Source organism: Micrasema longulum, unplaced genomic scaffold (assembly GCF_059751315.1).
Source record: "Micrasema longulum isolate JH-2025_06_02 unplaced genomic scaffold, ASM5975131v1 h1tg000224l, whole genome shotgun sequence".
Taxonomy (NCBI): Eukaryota; Metazoa; Arthropoda; class Insecta; order Trichoptera; family Brachycentridae; genus Micrasema; species Micrasema longulum.
The window spans coordinates 218,996-232,155 of record NW_028277429.1 but is presented as its reverse complement, the minus strand read 5'-3'; positions in this window follow the sequence as shown (position 1 = coordinate 232,155).

Below are 13,160 nucleotides of genomic sequence, written 5' to 3'. Positions count from 1 at the left end.
TTTACATGGGTAAAAATTTGACGGGGGTTGATTTGATCTCTAAACTCTCTCTTCTCTAAAATGTTCTTCATCTCTGTTGTAATATGGTAAATAAATATAAAAAAACACAGGTCAAGAACCGTTTATCTAAGAAATTGGGGACGCTATATTTTACTGGGGAAAAAATTGACGGGGGTTAATTTGATCTCTAAACCCTCTCTTCTCTAAAATGTTCTTCATCTCTGTTGTAATATGGTAAATAAATATAAAAAACACAGGTCAAGAACCGTTTATCTATGAAATTGGGGACGTTATATTTTACCTGGATAAGAGTTTTGATAGGGGTTAATTTGTTCTCTAAACCCTCTGGCAAAGGGTGTGCAGTGTTCAAGAGTTCCTATACAACATGCTAAGTTAATGTTATGTGTATTTTTTCGAACGGCCAATGAAGCATGGATTTACTAACTGCTAACACCTGTCGTTAAAAATACCTGCCCAGTGCCTACACCTGCTTCGGTATTAAAAATAATATTTTTATATTTCAAACTTAAATCCAACAATTTACTCTTAACCCTACAATGCCCGATGTAGACGATCCGCTGTATTCCGATAATGTCTCGATGAATGCATGTCAACAACAGATGGAAGAATTGAAGAAAGATAGATGTTATATACAGACATCTACTGAAGAAATATTCCACAAATCACAACTTATGACACCAAAACAATTATACGCTATAACAGTCAAAATTTTTTTTTTGTTGATATTTTCGATTTACTTTGTTTTATTTTTTATCTTGTTTTGATAACATTTATGAGCACACACTATTTATATATGTGTTTTTATTTTTTTCTTATATTTAAAAAATATTCAAGTACATTGCTATTTTCTTACTTTAAAATAAAATATATTTTTTATATTTGAAGAACTAACTTTGTGGTTATTCATTATAATAAAATAAATAAAACAACTTTGTTTTTAACCACTAATTTTTATTTTTCTTCGACTGGTTTCAAAGCAAACAAGCTTCTTTGTCAAGGTTTACATAAATAATGAATTGATTCCTTTTTATTTTATTTCTATCGTGTTAATCTCTCAATTACTTAACAATTCAGATTTGAATAAAAAACTGATTTCTGATTTATGTAGATTTTGTAATATTTGTTTAGATCAAAACTATTTTCAGTATAATAATGTTATTTATAGCCAAACACAGGGTTTGACGATGGGTCAACCGTTGGGTCCGTTATTTGCTGACATATTTATGAATGAACTGGAGAATGAAATATTTTTAAGCACAACACCACTTATCAATGATATGATACATAGGTTGATACATAGGTTAATTAACGTTCCACTAGATAATACTATTTTTTAAAAATAACTTCATACAATAAAACAGATTGCTAATAATAATGGATATAATGAGAACTTAATTGATAAAATATTAAATCAAAAACAAAAACGCAAACTTATAAATAAATATTTATTTTCGACTCCCACAGTAAATAAAGCAAACCCACGTAAACAATGGAGGCGGATTCTTTTTATAAATGACATTTTTTCAAAACAATTATCAAATTTCCTACCATCAAACTTTAAACCGGCTTTCTACACAACTAATAATTTAGGAACATTGTTGAAAAATCACTAAGACAAAGTCCATAAATATAATAAATCTGGAATATACCAATTAAATTGTAATGATTGCGATTCAATCTACATTGGAAAAACTAAAAGAAACTTTAATATTAGAGTAAAAGAACACTTAAGATGCTTAAATTATAATCATTTTTCTGAATTCGCAAATCATCTGATAGAAAATAATCATAACTTCAATAAAGACACTGGATTAAAAGTACTTCATGTAGAAAATAAAATATTAAAATTAGACAACTTAGAAATCTTAGAAATTAAAAAAGCGATTGATAATTAAAAAACAATAATTAATAACCAAATAAACAATATTTCTTTAAGTCCTCTCCTGTCTTACTTCGAAAATAATGATATCAAATTTTACTTGATTTATTGGGTCCACACGTAGTATTTAGTGAACATGATAGAAATAAAATAAAAAGGAATCAATTCATTAGTTACGTAAACCTTGACAAAGAAGCTTGTTTGCTTTGAAACCGGTCGGTGAAAAATAAAAATTAGTGGTTAAAAACAAAGTTGTTTTATTTATTTTATTATAAAATATATTAATTTAAACTATTTTTATATGTTCATTATTTTATTTTATTTTATTTTAAACAAAAACAAGCAAACAAACAAACAAAATTATTTGTATGTGATGTATTGTAGGGGTTATGTCTTTCATTTGAGTAAGGGTAGTTTTTGAAAGGTCTGAAAATTCAAATATTTGAGTTAATAATAAGAACTCAACTATTTCTATTTTGATTTTTTTTAAAAAAAGAAAAATAACAAAGCACTTTAGTCCCGCAATCAACAAAAATGAAGATAATTGTGTCGTTTCAATAATTATTACAACAATGCGCCTCGCTAAGCAAGACCGTATATTAAAGGGTTTGTTATTGTTTTTAAATAAAAAAGGGTTTACAACCGCTGTACAACATGGTTTAGAAATGTTAATAATTAGTAAATGTTTTAATAATAATTAGATATAAGTTAATTTAAGGACATTCATATCTTATGTTTGTACTATTTTAAGACTAAATAAATAAAAAAAAGCGATGTGATGCGTTATGGTTATTTTGGCAAGTATTGTCTATCTTGCTCACTCCATTGGACGTGAACTAGCAATATATGAAACAAAATATTTTTTTGGAAGTGTAATTAATTTTTAAAACAGTAGTTTGTTTATAAAATAATGTATGTTGTTATCCAGCTCTTATTTGTAAACGATTTTGAAAAATGATCAGAAACTCGAAAATTCATTTTTTATATAATGTAAATGGGGACTAGGCTTCATAGCGTCCATGCGCTCTGTAGCTGCAAGACATGATGTAATCTAGCTCCTATACATCATAAACACTTTTAGGCATGAACACTTTACAAATTTACTATTATGCTCAATGTTTATTTTTGTAAATTTATTGATAATTTTAAGTTGCTAGAATTTCATTCGTTCATGCACTTTGTAGCTGCAAGACGATTAGAAATCTAGCTTCAATAGGTCAATTTTATTAACTATCAAATATCTAAATTTAGTAAATGGGGTCGAGAATTCCAATCGTCCATGCGCTCAGTAGCTGCAAGACGTGTTGTAATTTATCTTCTATTTTTATAAATTTGTTTTTATTTCGTTTTTAATCACTTAAACTCTAAACTTCATTGTCAAATAAAAAAAATTAAAAATGTAAAAAGGGGCTAGATTTATTACTGTCTATGCGTACTGTAGCTGCAAGACGTGCTGTTATTTAGCTCCTATATATCATAATTTATTGTAATATATCATAATTGGAGACGAGGAACTAGAATCCCAACCGTCCATGCGCTCTGTAGCTGCTAGACGTGCTAGGATATTTATTTATTGTACAGTGCTTTTGAGGTGAATTTCACAAAAATGGCACTGTATAAATTATCCAAATATATATATATTTATGTTAGATAAAATATTTAAATATTAGCATTTCTGATTAGATTCTTAAAAATCTGCTTAGCAACCTAAGGGTTAAACCAGCCAATGACAGGTCATAATCCCTGCATCTTTGCCTAGATTTCTATATTTCCATCTCTAAAATGTTATCCGTCTCTGTTGTAATATGTTTGTAATTAATTTGACGAAATGGGGGTTCATTTTGTAATTCAATCTTATATATGACATCCTATATGTCCGCGTCTCGTCTTCAGACAGAAGAATTTCGTGTCGCCACAAGGACCGTGGTCACACATACCATATCGTCAAATGCCCATTTGACAACAAAATGCACAGGTGTGTGTGAGTGTGTGTGTGTGTGCGCGCGTGTTTAGGAAGAGGTGGCTTCAGCTTAAAATGCAGTGACAGGTGGGACTAGAAAAAAAAACCACAACAGACAGGTAAGAACAGAAAGCCGGTAGTAAAATTATTTATTTATTTATTTCTTCAAAATTACACTCGTTTAAATATAAGTGAACTTATTCAGGCTTTTTAGGCTGTGCCCGTGTCAAGCCATAATAATTAACAATAAAAAATACATTGTAAAATTAATTGGATTCAAATATAATGACATATGATGCAATGTTCCACATGTTAGCAAACAAACATGGAAACCTAGATTTATTTAATTTATCTTATTTTCTAAATTATAAAAATGTACTAAGTGTTATATTTGTTTTACTGTTTATGCTATGATACATGGCCTCTGATACTTCAATACTTTTTATATTTAAACCGTTTATTTATTGTTAATTTGCTGCATACCTATGTTATAATTTCTTATTTAATTTTTCTTTATTATTTCCTTATTTTCTGCTGATTTTATTTAATGTATCTATATTTTTTATACTGTGTTCAGGTGTTTTTTTCATTGTAATTGTTTTTCAATATTGGTTTATACTTTGTCAAAGGCGTAAACCGTCGAAATAAATAAAAATAAAATAAAATAAAAATACGAGTATATACTCCAGAAAAAAAAGGTATAAGTAATAAATAATAAAATTCAAAAAAATACAATTTTAAAAAGATAATAGGACATAAATATTAAAATGTATAATAGTAAAATAGGGTAGTATTAAAAAAAAAACAACAAAATAATAGTATCATTGAAATCAATAGAAAAATTTATATAACACATAATTGAAATGATAATTGAGATATAATTTATTATATAAATAAAAAAATGAGTGATAATTTAATTAACAAATTTGGAATATCCAGTGACCGGTTTCATCGCTTTCGCGACATCTTCGAGACCAGATAAATTACAATGAACTTCCACCAAGAATTTTCACTTACAAACTTAAATGTTTTTGAGATATGGTTTCTTTATACTCACTCTACACTCTATACAGTGCTTTATTTATTTAGTTTTTTATTGCTTAGTTCTTGGCATGAACACTTGACAAACTAACTACTATGCTCTATTTTTTATAAATTTATTGATATCATTCTAACTTTGCTAGAATTCCACTCGTCCATGCGCTTTGTAGCTGCACGATGATTGGTTATCTAGCTTTCATATACCAACTTAAAAATACCTAAATTTTATAAATGGGGTCTAGAATTCCAATCGTCTATGCGCTTAGTAGCTGCAAGACGTGTTGTAATCTTACTCCTTTTTATTATTCATATTTTTTTTATTTTTTTTTAGTATCATTAATACACTAAATTTATTTGTCAATTTTTAAAATGTGTAAATGGGGGCTAAATTTCTAACAGTCTATGCGCTCTGTAGCTGCAAGACGTCCTGTAATCTAGCTCCTATCTGTTATAATTTTTTATTGATCTTAATTGAAAACGAGGAACTAGAATCCCAACCGTCCATGCCTGTAGCTGCAAGACGTACTGGGATATTTATTAATTGTACAGCGCCCTTGAGGTGATTTTCACAAAAATGGCGCTATATAAATTATCCAACTATATATATATATATATTAATTAATTAATTAATTATGGATAACTTATATAGCGCCATTTTCGTAATAAAATACCTCAAGGGCGCTTTACATGGTGATTCTATTGTTAATATAATTTATATATATATATATATGTAGTAAGAAATAGAAGTAATAAACAATTAGCCAAATAAGATTGAGTACTAAATTAAATAATACAAAAATGCATAATGAAAAAACATATTATTAATACTTAAGGTGTTTTTAAACGAAAATATGAAACTAATTATTAACAGGCGGCGCTTTATATTTTTACGTTGTTTTCAATGGAAATTTTACAAAACTTGGTTTGCGGAAACATAAAACTATACTGATTGTAACAATTATCATAAAAATATGTTGTGGTCCCGTGGCTAGTGTTGCGGACTCGCGGATCAGAGGTCCGAGGTTCGAACCCCACTCTACCCCAACTTGATATCCATTTTCTAATAGTGAGTTATTTACAACTCGTTGAAAATGGTCACCAAAATTGAAATATTTGGGTAAATTATAAGAACGCTAATATTTATTTTTTTTATTATTTTTTTTAATATAATGTAGGTCCTTTTCACAAAATGGTGGATAAAACAAAATATAACATATCTTATTTTTTGTTTTGTAAAAAATGATAAAAGCGCCAGCTTTGAATAATTAGTTTCATATTTTCGTTTAGAATCACCTTAAAGCATTAACTTTGCTGTCGGACATTTCAATATATAAATGCTAGTAAATATTTGTATGTAACCCACTTACCGGTATTTGTATGTTTACCGGTTTTGAGACGTACCTGCATCTTCGTCACCAATAGGTCACAAAATTAAAACAGCCTCTCAAACATAACCATAATACACGCTTCACGTATAATGATGGTTTGATTGTACCAAAAGTATGTAATAAGTATGGCAATAGAACTCTCAAATATTTAGTACCTAGCATTTTTAATTTATTGCCGAAAGATCTTAAATTTAACTCACATTGCAACAAGAGCAAAATAAGAGAGTGGCTACTCGATTAAAAGTTTATACAGGGTGTTCATTAAATCCTGTCACATCCGAAACCACGATGATCAGTACGAGCAAGAAGACATGTTGGCACATTAAAAAAATTTTAAACGAATACAATTTTAAAAATAAAATATCAAAAAAAGCAAATGATTGCTTACTTCTGCATGGGTGTAAAGAGGAGAGGAGGGGAAGTCTGATACGCTACGGACCACGCGGTCACGCCCCCCTCGCTTCTCCCCTGCAGAAGTAAACAACTATTTGTTTTTTTTTTTTTTTTTTAATATTTATTCTAAATATGCTTATATGTCTTCTTGCCCATACTGATTATCGTGGTTTCGGATGTGACAGGATTTAAAGAACACCTGTATATGAATAGTAGCTTATGTGTAAATATTTTAATTTTTCATACATTTTCTTGTATTTAAAAATATATATATATATTATTATTTGTATAAACATGTATATTCTGATCTTTTCGGCTGTTAATTTATATCTGTTATTCATTGTTTTTATAAAGTAAATAATATTATTAAGTTAGTATAAATATAATCTTCACCAACAAGCTACAGAAAGTGGCTTGGTGGGATTTTGGTTTTAGTAAAAATATAACAAGTGGAAAAAAAAAATTGTAAAAATGTATAATTATACTATTAAAATAAATAAATAAAACAACGGTTACGTACTGAATTTACATTTTCTATACTGGCAAACTCATATAAGACTGGAAATATTCCTTTCCTACCCAAATCCTTCCAATTTCAAAATTGGTGCGCTTCTACCGTCCCGTGAGCAAGTCACAAGTGAAAAGCTGTCACTCTGATGAAACTTTATCATATCCTGCGTCAGCATATTCGTACAAAGTGAAGTTTAGTGTTATATAAACAGCCTTAATAAAACAGTTCATCATCATCTACACGATACCGGTATCCGCGCTGCAGCAATAGTGATGTGCGCCATTTAAGAAACAATCGGAAGAACTTTAAAAGTGAGTAACAATTTCCATACAGTCCACTAAATTCTAATTCCCGCTGTTTATCAGTGCTCAATGCCTGAAAGGCATTGAACTGACAAAACAAAAATTTATAAATTAAATATATGTAGATCTAAACATGTTGCAACAGACAGGGGAAAATATTTTTGAGAGGGGAATATGGAAGTCTAGGCATGTACAGGGCTTATGACCTTTCGTTGGCTTTAAGTTTTTTTGTAGCTGATTTTTTTGTTTAATTTACTGTATTATACGGATAAATATTTGTATTTGTTACAGATGTTACATATACTCGTATTTTGTATTAGTATGAATATACATTCTTTATCAACAATATTTTGAGTTTGTCCAAATTTTTGTAGACAAGGACTGGATTCAACTCCCTGGGGAGCTGTTTATATTAACATATTACAACAGAGATGAAGAACATTTATCAGAAGGTAATATAGAAGTCCAGGTTTTTGTTCAATGTTCTTCATCTCTGTTGTAATATGTTAATATAAACAGCTCCCCAAGGAGTTGAATCCAGTCCTTGTCTACAAAAATTTGGACAAACTCAAAATATTGTTGATAAATTACCTGGTCCATGAAGAAGTATAGAAATTGAAAAAATAATATTTTCAGGCGTTGCCTAGTATGTAGGTGAAATAATTCAATTAGTTGAATCTCACCTGCATAAATAAAGGTTTCAGCTCTTTAACTTCACAAACATCAACAGATGAAAGAATTGAAGGAATAAAGATGTTCAAATATAGGCAGAATGGTGAATGTTACACAGTGTGTAAAGTGGCCACTTAAACCAGCCTTTGACAGGTCATAAGCCCTGTAGATGCCTGGACTTATATTACCTTCTCTTAAACTACTTGACTAAAGTTTGACATAAACTACTTGACTAAAATTGAGACCTTAAAAATTGTGCACAAAATAACACTGGGAAACATACAAGACGACGACATAATATTAGTCAAAATGCTGACATACACAAATATAACACCAGACAACAACAACACTATCATATTGAAAAAGCAAAGACAAACACAGGACAGTCAAAAATACTACATAAAGGACTTAAACACTACAACGACCTACCTTACTACTTGAAAACTTTAATGGAGACAAATTTAAAATCAATCTGAAAAAGCACATGATGACTGAACTAACTAGACTAGACGAGACATAAAATGACTAGACAATATTAAATTTCTAATGTAACCCTAACGGGTTTTTAAAATTGTAAATAAATAAAAAAAAATAAAAATAAAATGTTCTTCAACTCTGTTGTAATATATTAATACATTCTTTATGTTTAAATATAAATAAATTAGGTACATTATGTTTTGTATTTCTGCGAGGAATAATTATAAACGCCTGTATGATCATAGCAGAAAAAACACCTCGGTATTAAAGGTACAAAAATAGTTTATTTTACGGAACAGAAGTAAGGGGACGCGGGAAGAAGGTATCGAAGCAGCAGGTGTGCATATAAACTTTATCAAAAATTTGGCTCACGTACACCGGCCAGTTTCCTTTAGGAATTAGGTTTTCAAATGCACAGTAATTATGCGACGCTGCGCGCAGAATCAACAAAACGCAGGCGTTTTATCGAAATTCAGAACACATTTACCGTGAAAAAAGACGAACGGAAGTCGTAAAATATGACACGACACACAAAATGTTATTTATGCGACGAATAATGGTATTGTCATTGGTAACGCCACATTTACTCTATGTGTACACACATGTATACATAGCACATTTATTATGATGAGGCGTTCAAATTTATTTGCTACCTACTGCGCCCTGGTTGAGATGTTGCAATGCCTACCGTGGGTAACAATTATTGTCCCGATGCAATTATCGGGTTGTGGTCCCGTGGCTAGTGTCTCGGACTCACGGCTCAAAGGTCCGTGGTTCGGATCCCACTCTACCCTAACTTGATCCCATTTTCTAAAAGTGAGTTATTAACAACTCAAATATTTGGGTAAATCATAAGAAAGCCAATATTTATTTTTTTATTATTAATAATAATAATAACAACCGAGATGATCGGGTGTATGTGCTTTGATATTTTCACCGCGATTGCAAATAACTTATTTTATCTACTGTGTCGTGTAATCGTCCAGTGCTTCTTCTTCCTGGCCACAAGATCTCATCTGATCCTGACTGCCGCGACAGAAGTTCAGACAATAAGGTGCAAGAACCCAGTACAAGGTGGGTGATTTTATTTTTATTTATTTATACTTTTACATTGTTTGTATTCTTTTTTTTATACAGAATAATGTTCCCTCACTGGGGTGTCCCGTGCCGAGGGAAACATTTTACAAAATGTGAAACATGCCTAAGATAATAATATTTAACAAAATTATGAAATATATTTAACAAAGTTTAAAAAATTAACAAAATAAGAACAATAAAAAAAACGTAATTAAACCAATTAACCTAATTATAATTAACATAATAAACATTAAAAAACAAAAATATTCATATAAAATATAACCAATTTATATAGACTTAAAAGAAAATTCATAAACAGTGCATACATTTGACATATTTGGCTTGATCCACTCATCGATCCGTGCGCAACCCACCTCCACTATCCATTTCTTAATAGCAATTTTATATTTTGAGAACTTACTAATTGTCCTTATGGATAATGGAAGTAGATTGTACACTTTAACCGAGTAGTAGGTCAATCTTCTTTGACCGAAGGTTGTATTTATTTTTTTTGCAGCATCAGGGTGGAGTATCTAGTAACTATTGTATTTGTAACAGAAGGTAGAGAATAATGTTTACGTGCGTGTAGTAACAAAGCTTTTGCATAAAGTTTTTTTATAGAATTTACATTGAGATTTTCAAATATACCATTGATTGAAATCATTGTATAAATGGTTCCGTGGCAAAGCAAATAAAGGATAGCGCATTCCGCGAACCAGATCATTTCGAGCGTTCACGTGCTAACGGGCAGGTGGCGCGATCAGTCATATAATGTAACTGTGAAAAATGGATGTAGTTAAAGAATATGTGTATTTGGGCATTACTATTTTTAAAAAAATAATGGGATAAAAATATAACTAAAATATGTAAAAGATTAAGGAGAGTTTTAGAATAAAATATTTTGTTCCAATAAAAACATTAAGACTGTCATTAACATTAACATCAGTCATTGGCGGAATCAATTATTGGGTATGGTATCTCCAGTTGAGACCTATCTTGTAAAACCAATATTAAAGAAAATCGATTTAGGTACACAAAACTCGGCTTTAAAATTAATCAACAGATCAGCTCGAATTGATAAGGCAGAGGTACCTAAACTATAAAAAGCAAGGGTTTTTAAAATACAACTCTAGCACAACGTAAAGGGTTGTCAGTACCAAAGTTTGTAAACAAGTATGGCCAAAGAACACTTCATTTAACAATTCCTAAAATTTTCAATAAGATTCCTAAGCAGATCTTAAAAGAAAATGTCGACAAAACATTTAAGAAAAAATCATTCAATGGTCAATATGTTACAAGGCTTTATATTGATTATTTTATTTTTGTAAATATATTTTGTGTGAAAAATACGTATGCTTATCTTTTAGTTCTTAATTATGTTTATATATCGTAGGTTAACCTTTTCATTTATTTTTTTCTTATTTTATTTACATTATTTAGATCTTAATATTAATGGGTGCTTTTTATTTTAGTATTTTTTTGATTTTTTCTGTAGGCATGAATTGAAATTTTCGATTTACTTTGTTTTGATTACATTTATGAGCACACACTATATATATATATATATATGTATATATTTTCTCCTATGTTTAAAATCTATTCAAGTAAATGGCTATTCTTTAATTTTAATTGAATTATTTTCCTACATTAAAAAAAATATATATTTTAAACCGTTTAATTTGGTTTAGTTGAGTTTTTTTTTCTATCTTCTTAATCATATTTTTATTTTTTCAAAGCATCAAAAACAAAATAATAAATGTTCATTATTTTATATGTATTACAGTATTATGTCTGTACTCTTTTATTTGATTATTAATTAAAACTAATATCTAAGCACCCGATGATAAACTATTATTTTATTATAATGAATAACCACAAAGTTAGTGCTTCAAATATACATTTTATATTATTTAATAGTTTATCGGGACAAAATAAATATGTTTTAATACATTGTTTTTTTTAAATAAAGTATTCATATTGTAATAATGTGTGTATTTTTTTGAATAAAGACTATACAAAAATTACTTTTTAAATTTATATAATTTCTTTGACCTTTTTCTTTGTAAAGGAAAAATAAGAAATCTGCTGACAAGCCGATTTCGTTGTTTAGTGAGTTTTATTATGTTTCTTTTTATATTTTCTGTTCGTATTTAAATAAAAAAATTATAAACTTCTTAAATAAAAAAAAAACGGTAAGAATTTTAAATTAAAAGCATTAGATATTACGTAGCGCCTATTATATGTACATACTAAACCAACCATACTATTAAATCACATTTTCGCGATCATAATTTACTTATTAAAAAAAATACAAGGTAAGCAACATGTATGCCATCAATTAAAGCAGTTTTTGCAACTAAATTTAACGAAGCAAAATAAATATCATGTCTCGTGTACCAAAATTAAAACCAAACGTATACTTAAAGACTTTAATTAGTTTAAACTAATAAATATTTTGCACGTAGCACTAGTTCGTAGTTAGAATATAATTTCACTGCGCGGTCTCCTCAGCATACATTATACATTCGGAACGTGGAGAGAATTCAAAGAAAGTATTTGAGATTCGTGAATTCAAAATTAAATATTATCTTGGGTAAGATTAATTGCATGTTTCTGTTAGATAATTTAAATGTTATTTTATTAGGAGACCGTAGAAAAATAAGTTACCTTCTTTTTTTATTTTAAATTCAGAGATTGATCGTTGTGAACTCCTGAATCTTATTAACTTCAAAAAACCGAAACGAGTTACTACAGTCCTTAAAATATAGCTTGATGAAAGTGACAGTTGTCAGCAAAAGTTACGACATAACTTTTTAGTAATGTCTAAGCAGTGATTTATATTGACACGAAAAATCATTCGTATCTGGCTTGTTAATTAATTTTTTTAATACAATGCTTGACACATAAATCAACATAAATGTATAAAATCAGCTTTAAAACTAAAATAAACCTAATTATTAACGACGTACTTACAAGGTTACATCATTTTGCAAAAATGTTAGAGATGGAACAAATTGATTAATGTAAATTGATCGAATAAAAAAAAATCATTTGTTGTAGTTCATGAAAAAAAGTATAAATGTCTTATTTTTTGGTGAATAATTGTCTTAAAAAAACTACAATAAGCTTGTTTTTGCGTTTTTATATCAATTTTCGGAAACGGAGTTACATGTTTGCATGAAAAACTGATAAAATCGATTTGATCGGTACAATTACCCATCACTAGTGACATTAGTTTGGCAGCTGTCAATTTAATCAAGCTATATTTTAAGGACTATAGAAGTTATTTGCAACTACCTACATGCGTATATACTAAATAATACGCCAGGCACTCTGATTCCGCGTTTACATTTCTTGGTCAATTTACTAGTCATATGGACATTTTAAAAATACAACAATTATTTATTTTAAAACATTGTGAAATACATTGTTTAAGAAG